Below are 17630 nucleotides of genomic sequence, written 5' to 3' on the forward strand. Positions count from 1 at the left end.
GGCTTTTTCTATGGACTCAATGTGATCTTGGATCACTAAAATAAAAATGAAGATCTTGAGCTTTTTCCAATCTTTGTCCTTAGCATTTTGAGGGGTCGACATCTCTAGTCCATGCCATGTCAATCATTTAACTTTCTGAAATATTTAACTTGAATGGATGCTAGTTCAATGAGCTATATGTTGTTATGAATTACCAAAACCTCCCAGGGATTAGTTGCACTTTCAGAGGCCTTCCCGCAGTATATAGTAATAAAATGGTCCGCCATGACACTCAGATCACTGACCATTTGTAATGAATACTGAAGCCTCAGATAGAGAATGGAGACGAGGGGATGGAAGCTTCCATTTTGAGGCTCGCTTGTTACAGGAGGACGACTGTAGAGATGTAGTGTAGGAAGCATGGGAGATCAGTTGGGAGGCGGGAGATGGGGGGTAGCCAAAGCGTCAGTGAAGGTGGCAGCAAATGTGAGCATGTGGAGCAGAGACGTGGTCGGGGAGTTGGAAGGTAGATTAAAGAAAGCAAAAAAAGAGTTGGAATCATGCATGCGGGAGGCGGTGCTGGAGCACAAAATAAGAGAGGAGGCACGACTGCGATGTCTTGTGGAGGAGCTCGTGGAGAAGAAGCATACGTAGCTAAAGCAGCATGCCCATATGTGGTGGTTGCGTGATGATAACAGGAACATCAAATAACTGCAGTCGATGGCATCGACAAGGAAGATAAGAAACAAAGTAAAGGAGTTATGGAGGGAGGATGGAACGATGGTGCAGGAGGAACATGGCTTAACTAATTATGTATGTTCATTTTTTTCAGGATCATTTTTCTTCCTCTAACCCCCATCATTTACCTGCACTTCTTGATAAGGTTCAGCCGCGGGTTACAAATGCTATGAATGACATTCTGCTTGTCGAGTTAACTCGGGAGGAGGTCAAGGTGATGCTAGACCATATCGGTGACCTGAAGGCTCCGGGACCGGATGGGATGTTGTCGATAGTGTTTAAAAGGCACTGGCATTTCATGGGAGAACAAGTGGTGGATGAAGTCTTGGCTATGTTAAACGGAGGCGACATGCCAAAATGATGGATGACACTTATGGCGTGCTGATCCCCAAAGTAAAAAACCTGTAGAGAATCAAGGATTTGTGGCCAATCAGTCTATGCAATGTCTTTTACAAGTTGGTATCCAAAGTCCTAGCCAATAGATTGAAGATGATCCTGCCAGAGGTGATCTCAGACAACCAGAGCACGTTTGTACCGGGGAGGCTCATCATCAACAGTGTCCTCATTGCCTATGATATTTCACACTATATTATGAACAAGAGGAGTAGTAAAAGTGGGTTCACAACAGTGAAGGAGGATATGAGTAAGGCATATGATTGAGTCGAGTGGTGCTTCCTAGAGGTGATGATGTGTAGAATGGCCTTTAGAATAGGATGGGTTGACCAGATCATGAAGTGTGTGTGGACAGTTTGATACCAAGTCAAGGTTAATAAAGCACTCACCCACCAGTTTTGCCCATCAAGAGGCCTGCGACAATGAGACCCTCTATCCCCCTACTTGTCTGTATATGTGTTGAGGGGCTCTCAGCTTTGCTACATGATGAGGTACAGCGAGGCAGCATTAGTGGGATTAAGGTGTGCCTAGGAGCGCCTTGCGTCTCCCACTTATGTTTTGTGGATGATTCAATGATGTTACTCAAGGCGGACCACTAGGAGGTAGCAGTGTTATATGAGAGTTTGCAAGTGTAATAAGCATGCTCGGGCCAATGTATCAACATGAAGAAATCAACCCTCATGTTTAGCCCAAACAATGAGGAGATGGTCAAGGACACAATCAAGAATTTGCTGAACATTATGAGGGAGAACTGGAATGAGAAGTATCTCGGACTCCCCATTCATGTCGGAAGGTCCAGGAGGAAAGCTTTTGGTTACATCAAGAAGAATATCTGCGGCCGGGTCTATGGTTGGTAGGAGAAATTGTTGGCAAAGGAGAGTAAGGAGGTCCTGGTTAAAGCAGTGGCACAGGCGATTCCTACCTTTGCGATGTCTTGTTTCGATCTTACCAAGACCTTCTCAATGAAATTAAGCACGCTCTTGGGGAAGTTCTAGTGGAGCCAACAAGATAAGCAAAACCCCATGCACTGGCTAAGTTGGGATAAGCTAACAGAGACCAAAGCCATGGGAGGGCTCAGATTTTGCGATATGCACAACGTCAACATTGCCATGCTATCGAGGCAGGGATGGGGGTTGATCAAAAAGCCATAGAGTCTATCCACAAGAGTGCTTAAAGCACGATACTACCTGCATTGCAGTCTACTAGAGGTGATCCCCCGTAATGGAATCCCATACTCGTGGCGGAGTGTACTTCATGGCCTAGAGCTAGTGAAAGGACATTTGGCGGATGGGGGCGGGTCTAGAGTGGATATCTGGAACGGCTCATGGATTCTAAGGGCTTGGTCGAGGTGAGTCATTACTCTGAAAGGAGCAAGCCTATTAACAAGGGTTGATGAGCTAATAAGCCCAATAACTGGTCAATGGGTTGAAACACTTGTGAGAGATACATAGCATGTGAAGGATGCCAATCATATAATGCAAATTCCTCTAAGGGGCGGTGTTTGGCATTTTATAGCCTAGCACTTTGACAGGAAAGAAAATCATTCTGCCAAAATTTATTATAAGCTTCATGTTGAGCTACGTAAGCAGGAACGAAGCCCCAGGGTCGAGTTCTTCTGGCGCTGGCCATCTAGATGGAGTTGCAGATCCATCTTGGAAAAGAATCTAGTAAATACCATGTCCTCGGAATCTATAGATATTCGTTTGGACACTACACCATGAGTCCCTTGCCATATGTTCAAATCTGATGAAAAGAGGCCTGAAATTGGTGATGGGGAACGTTGCATGAAAATCAAAAAATTCCTACGAATAACCCAAGATCTAATCTAGGATGTGCATAGCAACGAGAGGTGAGTGTGTCTACGTACCCTTCTAGACCGAAAGTGTTAGCATCGTAATGCGGTGTAGTCATAGTCATCGCGATCCAATCCAATCTAGTGCAGAATAGACGGCACCTCCGAGTTTAGCACACATATGGCTCGGTAGCATCCTTGATACTTCCATTTTGCATCATGCTTTTATATTGATATTTATTGCATTATGGTTTCTTATTACACATTATGGCACGATAGTTATGACTTTTCTCTCTTATTTTAGAAGGTTTACACAAAGAGGGAGAATGCCGGCAGCTGGAAATCTGGACCGGAAAGGCACAAATCTAAGAGACCTATTCTGCACAACTCCAAAAGTCCTGAAAATTTACAAAGAATTATTCTGGACTATATAAAAAATTGGACGAAGAAAGTACCAGATGGGACCCACCAGGTAGCCACAAGGGTAGGGGGCGAGCCCTACTCCCCTGGGCGCGCCCCCTGGCTTGTGGGCCACCTGGTAGACCTCCGGTGCACATCTTCTGCTATATGATGTCTTTTCACCCGGAAAATAATCAAGAGGAAGCTTTCGGGATGAAGGGCCGCCGTCTCGAGGCGGAACCTGGGCAGAAGCAATCTAGGGCTCCGGCGGAGTTGTTCTGCCGGGGAAACTTCCCTCCCGGTGGGGGAAATCGAAGCCATCCTCATCACCAACGATCATCTCATTGAGAGGGGGTCAATCTGCATCAACATCTTCACCAGCACCATCTCCTCTCAAACTCTAGTTCATCTCTTGTATACGATCTTTGTCTCGAAACCTCAGATTGGTACCTGTGGGTTGCTAGTAGTGTTCATCACTCCTTATAGTTGATGCTAGTTGGTTTATTTGGTGGAAGATGATATGTTCAGATCCTTCATGCTATTCAATACCCCTCTGATTATCAACATGAATATTCTTTGTGAGTTGTTATGTTTGTTCCCGAGGACATGGGAGAAGTCTTGTTATAAGTAATCATGTGAATTTGGTATTTGTTCGATATTTTGATGAGATGTATGTTGTCTCTCCTCTAGTGGTGTTATGTGAACGTCGACTACATGACACTTCACCATGATTTGGGCCTAGGGGAAGGCATTGGGAAGTAATAAGTAGATGATGGGTTGCTAGAGTGACAGAAGCTTAAACCCTAGTTTATGTGTTGCTTCGTAAGGGGCTGATTTGGATCCACATGTTTCATGCTATGGTTAGATTTATCTTAATTCTTCTTTTGTAGTTGTGGATGCTTGCGAGAGAAGTTAATCATAAGTGGGAAGCTTGTCCAAGTAAGGACAACACCCAAGCACCGGTCCAATCACATATCAAATTATCAAAGTAACGATCGCGCATCATATGAGCATGATGAAAATTAACTTGACAGTAATTCCCATGTGTCCTCGGCAGTGCTTTGCATGATATGAGAGCTCGTCCATGCTTGTCCTTTGCTATAAAAAGTATTGGTCGACCTTGCTGCACCTTTGTTACACTTGTTACCCGTTATGAATTATCTTATCACAAAACTATCTGTTACTGATAATTTCAGTCCTTGCAGAGAATACCACTACAAAAAATACTACTTCCATGATGATACGTGTTTGTCATAGTGATACGTCTCCGTCGTATGTACTTTTACAAACACTTTTGCCCTTGTTTTGGACTCTAACTTGCATGATTTGAATGGAACTAACCCGGACTGACGCTGTTTTTAGCAGAATTGCCATGGTGTTATTTATGTGGAGAAACAAAAGTTCTCGGAATGACCTGAAACTCCACGGAGATTATTTTTGGAAATAATAAAAATACTGGTGAAAGAATCAAGGCCAGGGGGCCCACACCCTTGCCACGAGGGTGGGGGTGTGCCTGCCCCCTGGGCGCGCCCCCCTGCCTCGTGAGCTCCCTGGTGCTCCACCGACCTCAACTCCAACTCCATATATTCGTGTTCGGGTAGAAAAAAAATAAGGGAGAAAGATTCATCGTGTTTTATAATACGGAGCCTCCGCCAAGCCTTAAACTCTCTCGGGAGGGCTAATCTGGAGTCCGTTCGGGGTTCCGGAGAGGGGAATCCGTCGCCGTCATCATCATCAACCATCCTCCATCACCAATTTCATGATGCTCACCGTCGTGCGTGAGTAATTCCATCATAGGCTTGCTGGACGGTGATGGGTTGGATGAGATATATCATGTAATCAAGTTAGTTTTGTTAGGGTTTGATCCCTAGTATCCACTATGTTCTGAGATTGATGATGTTGCTATGACTTTGCTATGCTTAATGCTTGTCACTAGGGCACGAGTGCCATGATTTCAGATCTGAACCTATTATGTTTTCATGAATATATGTGAATTCTTGATCCTATCTTGCAAGTCTATAGTCACCTACTATGTGTTATGATCCGGCAACCCCGAAGTGACAATAATCGGGACCACTCCCGGTGATGACCATAGTTTGAGGAGTTCATGTATTCACCATGTGTTAATGCTTTGGTCCAGTACTATATTAAAAGGAGGCCTTAATATCCCTTAGTTTCCGTTAGGACCCCGCTGCCACGGGAGGGTAGGACAAAAGATGTCATGCAAGTTCTTTTCCATAAGCATGTATGACTATATTCGGAATACATGCCTACATTATATTGATTAATTGGAGCTAGTTTTGTGTCACCCTATGTTATGATTGTTACATGATGAACCACATCTGGCATAATTCTCCATCACCGATCCAATACCTACGACCTTTTCACATATTGTTCTCCGCTTATTTACTTTTTCGTTGCTACTGTTACAATTAATATAAAACCCAAAAACATTACTTTTGTTATCGTTACCGTTACTTCCATATTACTTTGCTACTAAATACTTTGCTGCAGATACTAAGTTACCCAGGTGTGGTTGAATTGACAACTCAACTGATAATACTAGAGAATATTCTTTGGCTCTCCTTGTGTCGAATCAATAAATTTGGGTTGAATACTCTATCCTCGAAAACTATTGCGATCCCCTATACTTGTGGGTTATCAAGACTATTTTCTGGCGCCGTTCGGGGAGCATAGCTCTATTCTTTGAGTCACTTGGGATTTATATATGCTTATCATTATGAAGAACTTGAAAGATGAGAAAACAAAAATTTATCCCTCAACTACGAGGGGAGGTAAGGAACTACCATCTAGCTCTGCACTTGATTCACCTTCTGTTTTGAGTAAGCTTGTGACACCTAGACATGCTTATGCTATTAATTCTGATATGTCGCATATTATTGATGATGTCACTTCTGCTATGCATGATACTTATGATGAAACTACTTCTATGCTTGATACTATTGTGCCACTTGGTGAATTTCATGATGAACAAATTGCTAGGGCTACAGAGGATGAAATTACTGAAACTGATAATATTGATGAAAGTGATGATGAAGGCTCTCCCAATAAATATGAATTACCTGTTGTGCCTCGGGGCTATGTTATGGATGAAAAAACTTCTAGACATTTTCTTGCTTGCAATGGTAGGAGTGATCTTAAGAAAATATTAGCTAAGCTGAAACAAAAAAATCTGAATGCTAGAATGAAATATGATCCTGCTTATGCTACTTCACCTATCTTTGTTACTGGTAAGGATTATGATTTCTCTGTTGATCGTGAGATAATTACTTTAGTTGAATCTGGTCCTTTCTATGGTTATTAATCTGAAACTGTTGTGGCACATCTTACTAAATTAAATGATATAGCCACCCTGTTCACTAATGATGAGAGAACTCACTACTTTTATATCCTTAAAATATTTCCGTTCTCATTAAAGGGTGATGCTAAGATATGGTTTAATTCTCTTGATCCTGGTTGTGTGTGTAGTCCCTAGGATATGATTTATTACTTCTCTGCTAAATATTTCCCTGCTCATAAGAAACAAGCTGCTTTAAGGAAAATATATAATTTTGTGCAAATTGAAGAAAAGAGTCTCCCACAAGCTTGGGGGAGGCTTATCCAATTACTTAATGCTTTACCTCATCATCCTCTTAAGAAAAATGAAATACTTGATATCTTTTATAATGGACTAACCAATGCTTCTAGAGATTACCTGGATAGTTGTGCTGGTTCCGTTTTCAGGGAAAGAACACCAGATGAAGCTGAAATTCTATTGAATAATATGTTGACAAATGAAAATAATTGGACACTTTCTGAGCCAGCTCCTGAGCCTATTCCTAAACCAACTCCGAAGAAAAGAGGTGTTCTATTTCTCAGTCCTGAAGATATGAAAGAGGCAAAGAAATCTACGAAAGAAAAGGGTACTAAAGCTGAAGAAGTTAAGAATTTACCTCCTATTTAAGAAATACATGGTCTTAATTTACCGCCTGTCGAAGGAATGCATAATTTTAATCCATCACCTATTGAAGAAATACATGGTCTTGATAACCCGACATAGGTAGTAAAGGTAAATTCTCTTTATAGATATGATAAAATTGAAATCCCTCCTACTAAGTTTGCTAGCCAATGTTTGGATGAGTTTGATAACTTTATGGTTAGGCAAGAAGACTTCAATGCTTACTTTGGTAGACAATTGAAACAAAATGCTTATATGATTGAACACTTGGGTGATTATATGTCTAGAGTTAAAGGTGAACTTAAACTCATTAGTAAACATGCTTCTATGGTTACCACTCAAGTAGAACAAGTACTTAAACCTCAAGATGATTTGCTCAATGAATTGAATAGTAAGAATAATGACTTTGCTGTTAGAGTGGCTACTAGAACTGGTAAGATGACTGGAACCTTTGTATCCTGAAGGCCACCCTAAGAGAATTGAGCAAGATTCTCAGAGAAATAATAGATGCTCCTAGTCCTTCTAAAAGGAAGAAAAAGAAAAATGATAGGACTTTGCATGCTTCTAGTGAACCTATTGCTGAACCACCTGAGAATCCCAATGATATTTCTATTTCTGATGCTGAAACACAATCTGGTAATGAACATGAACCTAATGAAAGTGTTAATGATGATGTTCATGTTGATGCTCAACCCAGTAATGACAATGATATAGAAATTGAACCTGTTGTTGATCTTGATAATCCACAATCAAAGAATCAACATTATGATAAGAGAGACTTTGTTGCTAGGAAGCACGGTAAAGAAAGAGAACCATGGGTTCAGAAAACCATGCCTTTTCCTCCTAAACCATCCAAGAAATAGGATGATGAGGATTTTGAGCGCTTTGATGAAATGATTAGATCTATCTTCTTGCGTATGTGTTTGACTGATACGCTCAAAATGAACCCTTATGCTAAGTACATGAAAGAAATTGTTACAAATAAAAGAAAGATATCGGAAGCTGAAATTTCCACCATGCTTGCTAATTATACTTTTAAGGGTGGAATACCTAAGAGACTAGGAGATCCAGGAGTACCAACTATACCATGCTCCATTAAAAGAAACTATGTTAGAACTGCTTTATGTGATCTTGGGGCTGGTGTTAGTGTTATGCCTCTCTCTTTATATCGTAGACTTGATTTGAATAAGTTAACACCTACTGAAATATCCTTGCAAATGGCTGATAAATCAACTGCTATACCTGTCGTTATTTGTGAGGATGTGCCTGTTGTAGTTGCAAACGTTACTATTTTAATGGACTTTGTTGTTCTTGATATTCCCGATGACGATAGTATGTCTACTATTCTTGGAAGACCTTTTTTCAATACTGTAGTGGATGTTATTGATTGCAACAAAGGCAATGTCACTTTTCATGTTAATGGTAATGAGCATACGGTACACTTTCCGAGGAAACAACCTCAAGTCCACAATATCAATTCTATTGGAAAAATTCCATCGATTAGTTTTGGAGGTTTTGAATTTCCTCTTCCTATTGTCAAGAAGAAATGTGATATTCTTATTGCTGGGGATGTGCATATCTCCGTTGAGGTAACATAGTGTCATTCGAAATTTCTCCGGTTTCATGTTACTCGAAATGAGTTTGTTAACAAGACTTGATCAACCTTGTTAGTGGATTCCTTTTGGTGAGCATGAGATGGATGAAGTTAGAAAGCACAACCTTCTATACCCTCCTTTTACTTTCTGTTATTTAGTTGAAATAAAGTAAAAATAGTATTTTCTGTCAGTTTTCTAAATTATCTGTGCAATATAACAATACCCCAAAAATAAAAGTTCTCCAAATGCCCTGCCAATTTAATATGATTTGTTCTGGAATATTTGAAAATATCTAGCACTGAGAACACAGCAGGGGTAGCAAGCACCTGGCCATGAGGGTCCAGGGCGCGCCCCCCTGCCTCGTGGGCCCACAGTGGCTCCCATCCACTTATTCCATCTACCACACACTCCTTCTTCCTCCCACAAAAATCACTAACCAGCTCAAACCCGAGTCCAAGCTCATTTTGCTGCCATTTTCGATCTCCTTGCTCAATGCTCCATTCAAAAAACTGCTTTGGGGGATTGTTCCTTGAAAAGATGAAGAGATTTTTGAGGGGCTCATCGAGCCGAAGCTCGAAGGATAAGCAAAGCGAGGAGGATAAGAGGACCGAATATAATCTTCCTCGCACCGCGGAGGCTCGGCCATGTGAATGGCCTTGTGATGATTTCTTGAGAGCAGCCAGGATTTATGATGTTTTCTATGAATTGGCTGAGAATGCAGGCCTCACCGCCTTCCTCCACGACCGACACATGAATTACTAGCATACACTTTCCTGTTCTATGTTACTTTTCTATATTTGCTAGTAGATGCTTAATTGGGCGCGGAAATTGTGGAAACCTGAGTGCCCTTGATATTGTTATTTTGTGCCATGCTTTGTTTCATGATGACACATTTAGTATGGGCGCTATTGTTGCAAATCGGTTAAATCTTAACCGTACTAATGGCCCCGTCCTTGGAGGCATCTTCGCCTTGCGCCTCGCTGCACACTTTAACATACCTATTAGGAACTATGAGAAAGAAGAAAAATTGCTGCCTCCTGTTTATCTACATTATAAGAGTATGGTAGCACATGATTTTATTGTTAAGAATAGGGAAAAGGCGCTTAAGTACAAATTAATATTTGGTAAAAATCATCCTGAGACTATTACCTTTCCTGCTCCTTCCTTGTGTGATTTATCTGCAGGCAAGCACCTTGTTCCGTTGGAGGCCATTCACGCCTACCAGAACCCTACATCAGTTACGTACAGAGCCAGAGCGGGAACCACAATTTGATCCTCCACAACAGTCTGATTACCAGTGAGATCCGGAGGTGATTGCCAACCAGTGGCAATCCGAGGCTTCTTCACAGTACGACCCCAACTATTACTTTGGATATCCGCTAGGCCAGCCGTGGCCATAGACCAACTTAGGCCAAAAGCCTAAGCTTGGGGGAGTACGTATTTCTCACCGACATTACATTCATGTTCACACACTCAGTGCTAGGTGTCGGTGCTCATACTTTTTCATTGTATCATCCATGCTAGTTTATTTTCCTTTTTATGCTTTCTTCTTGTGTGTTTAATAAACCATAAGAAAAACAAAAACAAAAATTAGTTGTAGCTTTTAATTAGTTTAGTTTCCATGCTTGTAGTAGTAATTAAAAAGAAAAACCCAAAAAGATTTCATGTTCTTCTTTTGCTTGTTGGGAGATTTCCCGTGTAAATAGTTTTATTTCATTTCTTTTATTTGGGGTCGATAGGAGAAGACCATAATTAAATTGTTAAAGTGGCTCTTATATGCATTATTGTTGGTCTGACAAAAGAGCCCATATTGCCTTGTCTTCTCCTGTTTATTGAATGCTTGCAGATTCCAGCTTAGTCCAATGCACGTGCACTATTACTATTATTCACATCGTTCGGTCGTGCAAGTGAAAGGCAATTATGATGATATATGATGGATTGATCGAGATGAGAGAAGCTGGTATGAACTCGACCTCTTTTTTTGTAAATATGATTAGTTCATCATTCCTGATTCAGCCTATTATGAATGAACATGTTTGCAATGACAATTAGAGATTATAGTTGCTTGTGCCATGCTTAATTAGCTAGGAGTTTATAATGGTTTACCTTGCGTGCCAACATGCTATTAAGATGGTTGTGATGTGGTATGATGGGGTGGTATCCTCCTTTGAAAGATTTAACTGACTTGACTTGGCACATGTTCATGCATGTAGTTGAAACAAAATCAACATAGCCTTCACGATATTTATGTTCATGGTGGATTATATCCTACTCATGCTTGCACTCAGTGTATATTAATTTTACTGCATGTTCATGACTGTTGTCGCTCTCTAGTTGGTCGCTTCCCAGTCTTTTGCTAGCCTTCACTTGTAATAAGCGGGAATACTGCTTGTGCATCCAATTCCATAAACCCCAAAGTTATTCCATATAAGTCCACCATACCTACCTATATGCGGTATTTACCTGCCGTTCCAAGTAAATTTGTATGTGCCAAACTCTAAACCTTCAAATAAACATTCTGTTTTGTATGCTCGAATAGCTCATGTAACAACTAGGGTTGTCTGTATCTTCCATGTTAGGCGGGTTATTCTCAAGAGGAGTGGACTCCGCTCCTCACTCACGAGAAAATGGCTGGTCACCGGGATGCCCAGTCCCATGATTTATGCAAATCAAATCAAAATAATTGCAAAAAAAACTCCCATGGGACTATTGTTAGTTGGAGGCACTCATTGTTTCGAGCAAGCCATGGATTGATGCTTGTTGGTGGAGGGGGAGTATAAACTTTACCATCTACTTGGGAACCGCCTATAATGTGTGTATCATGAAAGATATCGCCATCTCTTGGTTGTTATGTTGACAATGAAAGTATACCGCTCAAAATATTATTTATCTCTATTTCAAAATCGAGCTCTGGCACCTCTACAAATCCCTGCTTCCCTCTGCGAAGGGCCTATCTATTTACTTTTATGTTGAGTCATCACACTCTTATTAAAAAGCAACAGCTGGAGAGCACTGCTGTCATTTGCATCCATTACTATTAATTTATATTGGGTATGACTATGGTTGGATCTATTTTACCATGAATTACAATGTCTAGTCAGTCCTTGATCTTTAAAGGTGCTCTGTGACGACCCACAAGTATATGGGATCTATCGTAGTCCTTTCAATAAGTATGAGTGTCGAACCCAACAAGGTGCAGAAGGAAATGATAAGTGGTTTCCAGCAAGGTATTCTCTGCAAGTACTGAAATAAGTGGTAACAGATAGTTTTGTGATAGGATAATTTGTAACAAGCAACAAGTAACAAAAGTAAATAAAGTGCAGCAAGGTGGCCCAATCCTTTTTGTAGCAAAGGACAAGCCTGGACAAACTCTTATATAGAGAAAAGCGCTCCCGAGGACACATGGGAATATCGTCAAGCCAGTTTTCATCATGTTCATATGATTCGCGTTCGGTACTTTGATAAGTTGGTATGTGGGTGGACCGGTGCTTGGGTACTGTCCTTACTTGGACAAGCATCCCACTTATGATTAACCTCTATTGCAAGCATCCGCAACTACAACAAAAGTATTAAGGTAAACCTAACCATACGAAGCGACGCATAAACTAGGGTTTAAGCTTCTGTCACTCTAGCAACCCATCATCTACTTATTACTTCCCAATGCCTTCCTCTAGGCCCAAATAATGCTGAAGTGTTATGTAGTCGACGTTGACATAACACCACTAGAGGAGAGACAACATACATCTCATCAAAATATCGAACGAATACCAAATTCACATGACTAGTAATAGCAAGACTTCTCCCATGTCCTCAGGAACAAACATAACTACTCACAAAGCATATTCATGTTGATAATCAGAGGAGTATTAATATGCATATAGGATCTGAACATATGATCTTCCACCAAATAAACCAACTAGCATCAACTACAAGGAGTAATTAACACTACTAGCAACCTACTAGTACCAATCCCGGACTTGGAGAAAAGAATTGGATACAAGAGATGAACTAGGGTTTTCAGAGGAGATGGTGCTGGTGAAGATGTTGATGGAGATTGCCCTCTCCCGATGAGAGGAGCGTTGGTGATGACCATGGCGATGATATCCCCCTCCCGGAGGGAAGTTTCCCCGGCAGAACAGCTCCGCCAGGGCCCTAGATTGGTTCCACCAAGGTTTCGCCTCGTGGCGGCGGAGTTTCGTCCGAGAAGATGGCTTATGATTTTTTACTCATCGAAAGACTTTATATAGCAGAAGATGGCCATCGGAGGGCCACCAGGGGGCCCACGAGGTAGGGGGCGCGCCCAGGGGGGTAGGGCGCGCCCCCACCCTCGTGGGCAGGGTGTGGCCCCCCCTGGTGAACTTCTTGCGCTTAGTATTTTATATATATTCTGAACACGTCTTCCGTGAAGTTTCAGGACTTTTGGAGATATGCAGAATAGGTCTCTAATATTTGCTCCTTTTCCAGCCCAGAATCCCAGTGGCCGGCATTCTACCTCTTTATGTAAACCTTGTAAAATAAGAGAGAATAGGCATAAGTATTGTGACATAATGTGTAATAACAGCCCATTATGCAATAAATATCGATATAAAAGCATGATGCAAAATGGACGTATCAACTCCCCCAAGCTTAGACCTCGCTTGTCCTCAAGCGAGAGACGAAATCGAAAAATATGTCCACATGTTTAGAGATAGAGGTGTCGATAAAAATAAAATACGGACATGAGGGCATCATGATCATTCTTAGAACAACAACTTATGTAATTCTTGTCATATGATCTCTTATGCTAGGGTAATAATTCAATCACAATTTCAAGTTTGAATCATAAACTTCATTGAAAACTAACAAACTATAATCTCGGTCATTGGAGCAATTGCAATTTATCATAACATATGAAAGAGTCAATATATAAGAGCTTTTCAGCAAGTCCACATACTCAACTATGATATAGTCTTTCACAATTGCTGACACTCATGCAATACTTATGGGTATGGAGTTTTAATCGGACATAGAGAAAGATAGGGGCTTATAGTTTTGCCTCCCAACGTTTTACCTCAAGGGTAATGTCAACAATAATAGTTCATGAAGAATCACATCCAATTAGCCATATATACTAGGATCTTTCCAATATACTGTGCTCGCCAAAGGATAAAATGTAAAAAGGAAGGGTGAAGATCACCATGAATCTTATGCAAGGTAGGAGATAAAAGTAAAAGATAGGCCCTTCGCAGAGGGTAGTAGAGGTTGTCATGCGCTTTTATGGTTGGATGCACAAAATCTTAATGCGAAAGAATGTCACTTTATATTTCCACTTGTGATATGGACCTTTCTTATGCAATCTGTCGCTTTTATTTCTTCCATATCACACGATCGTATAAAGTTTATTTTCTCCCACACTAATAAGTCATACATATTTAGGGAGCAATTTTTATTGCTTTCACTGATGACAACTTACTTGGAGGATCTTACTCAATCCATAGGTAGGTATGGTGGACTCTCATGGCAAAACTAGTTTAAGGGTATTTGCAAGCACAAGTAGTATCTCTACTTGGTGCGATGAATTTGGCTAGCATGAGTGGGAAAGGCACATTCAACCATGTTGGATGATCCATGACAATATAATTTATCTCAGATGTAAGAAAACATAACCCATTATGTTATCTTCCTTGTCCAATGTCAACTTTTTAGCATGACATATTTTAATGAGTGCTCACAATCATAAAAGATGTCCAAGATAGTGTATTTATATGTGAAGACCTCTCTTTATTTATTACTTCCTATTAATTGCAACGATGACCAAAACTATGTTTGTCAACTCTCAACAACTTTTATTCATCATACTCTTTCTATGTGAGTGCATTACTCTCCATAAGATCCTTATGATCTCTTTGTTTCCTTTTTTATTTATTTCTCTTTTCTTTTATTCAATTAAGATCATGGCAAAAAAATCAAGCCCTTGACTCAACACTAATCTTTATTATATAGCTCATGGACTCGATTACATAGAAGGATCATAAATGAAAACTCAAAAATAGATCATGCCATAAACTTTATTCTACTAGATCAAGATATTACCAAAAGGATCGAACTAAGAAAACGGTAAAGATAAAAGTGATGGTGATACGATACTGGGGCACTCCCCCAAGCTTGGCAGTTGCCAAGGGGAGTGCCCATACCCATGTGATTATTTCTCCTTTGTTGGTGAAGAAGGTGGAGTTGTTGATGATGGATAGTCGCACATCGAGCGTAGGAGGTCTTCTAACTTGCGGATAATGCCTTTGAGTGCGATGATATGCTCCTTCAACAAAATATTTTCATGTGAGAGATACTTATTTTGTATACGAGCTAACTCAATCATCTTGCAAGCTTTGATCTCCGTTGGGGTAAGAAGATTGTGATCAAGTTGAAGGGTGTCTTCTGTTGCCGGAACTTGGTCCTCCATGGCCTTCTTGATCCCTTCATCCTTGTTGATCTCCATGGGTTCTTCTCTCTTCAGCTCTATCTTCATTAGCCAAGCATCGTTGCCCTCATGGTTGGAGGAGGAGCGAGATGACATAGTGCCTAGCCTTAACAACCCTGACAGAAAATAGCTCGAAACAAAGGCAGGAGATTTTTGCGTGATACGGGAGTCAAAACCCCCGGGAGAATATATAATGAATTTTTACCGACCAAAATAGGTGTCGTGTAAGAAAACGGAGTCCGGAGAGCGCACGAGGTGCCCACGAGGTAGGGGGCGCGCCCAGTAGGGTAGGGCGCGCCCTCCACCCTCGTGGAGGCCTCGTGTCCTTCCTGGACTGCTTCTTATTTTTCTATTTTTCTAAATATTCCAAAACGGAGAAATATTGCCTTAAAAACTGTTTTGGAGTCGGTTTACTTACCGTATCACATACCTATTCCTTTTCGGAGTCTGAAACGTTCCGGAAAGTGTCCCTTATGTATTCCTCCGGGGTTACGGTTTCAATAACATTGGTTTCAAAATTTATGGGATAACGTGAGATATAATGTTTGATTCTTTGACCGTTCACCACCTTCAGATTTGTGCCTTCAAAGTTGTTTATTTTTATGGCACCAGAACGATAGACCTCCTCGATAACGTAAGGACCTTCCCATTTAGAGAGAAGTTTTCCTGCAAAAAATCTTAAACGAGAGTTGTATAGCAATACATAATCACCTACATTGAACTCACGCTTTTGTATCCTTTTAGCAAGCCATCTTTAACTTTTTCTTTAAACAACTTGGCATTTTTGTAGGCTTGGGTTCTCCATTCATCGAGTGAGCTAATATCAAATAAGCTCTTCTCACCGACAAGTTTAAAATCATAATTGAGCTCTTTAATAGCCCAATATGCCTTGTGTTCTAGTTCGAGAGGTAAGTGACATGCTTTTCCATAAACCATTTTATACGGAGACATACCCATAGGATTTTTATATGCAGTTCTATAGGCCCATAATGCATCATCAAGTTACTTGGACCAATTCTTTCTAGACCTATTGACAATCTTTTGCAAAATTAATTTGAGCTCTCTATTACTCAATTCTACTTGACCACTAGAGTGAGGGTGATAAGGGGATGCAATTCTATGATTAACATCATACTTAGCAAGCATTTTACGGAAAGCACCATGAATAAAATGTGAACCACCATCAGTCATTAAATATCTAGGGACTCCAAACCTTTGAAAAATAACTTCTTTAAGCATTTTAATAAAAGTGTTATGATCAGCACTACTAGTTGGAATAGCTTCTACCCACTTAGTAACATAATCAATAGCAACTAAAATATGTGTATATCCATTAGAGGCAGGAAAAGGTCCCATAAAGTCAAAGCCACAAACATCAAATGGTTCAATAACGAGTGAATAGTTCATAGGCATTTCTTGACGTCTACTAATATTACCAATTCTTTGACATTCATCACAAGAGAAGACAAACATACGGGCATCTTTGAAGAGAGTAGACCAATAAAAACCAGATTGCAATACCTTATGTGCAGTTCTATCTCCAGCATGGTGTCCACCATAAGCTTCGGAGTGACACTTGCATAGGATCTGTTCCTGTTCATGCTCAGGTACACAACGTCTAATAACACCATCTACCCCTTCTTTATAAAGATGTGGGTCATCCCAAAAGTAATGCCTCAAATCATAGAAGAACTTTTTCTTTTGATGGTATGTGAAACTAGGTGGTATGAATTTGGCAACAATGTAATTAGCATAATCTGCATACCATGGAGCAGTAAGCATTTATGACATTTAATTGCTCATTAGGGAAGCTATCATCAATAGGTAGTGGGTCATCAAGCATATTTTCTAACCTAGACGAGTTGTCTGCAACGGGGTTCTCATCTCCCTTTCTATCAACAATATGTAAGTCAAATTCTTGTAGCAAGAGAACCCATCTAATAAGTCTAGGTTTAGCATCTTTCTTTTCCATAAGATATCTGATAGCAGCATGATCAGTGTGAATAGTTACTTTAGAATCAACAATATAAGGTCTGAACTTATCACCAGCAAATACAACTGCTAAGAATTCTTTTTCAGTAGTAGCATAATTTCTTTGAGCATTGTCTAGAGTTTTACTAGCATATTGAATAATGTTTAATTTCTTATCAACTCTTTTCCCTAGAACAACACCTACAACATAATCACTAGCATCACACATAATTTCAAAGGGTAAATTCCAATCAGGTGGCTGAACAATAGGTGCAGAGATCAATGCTTTCTTAAGAATTTCAAATGCTTCTACACAATCATCATCAAAGACAAATGGTATATCTTTTT

This window comes from Triticum urartu, chromosome 3A, assembly GCF_056163025.1.
Source record: "Triticum urartu cultivar PI428250 chromosome 3A, HENAU_Tu73, whole genome shotgun sequence".
In the NCBI taxonomy this organism is placed as follows: Eukaryota; Viridiplantae; Streptophyta; class Magnoliopsida; order Poales; family Poaceae; genus Triticum; species Triticum urartu.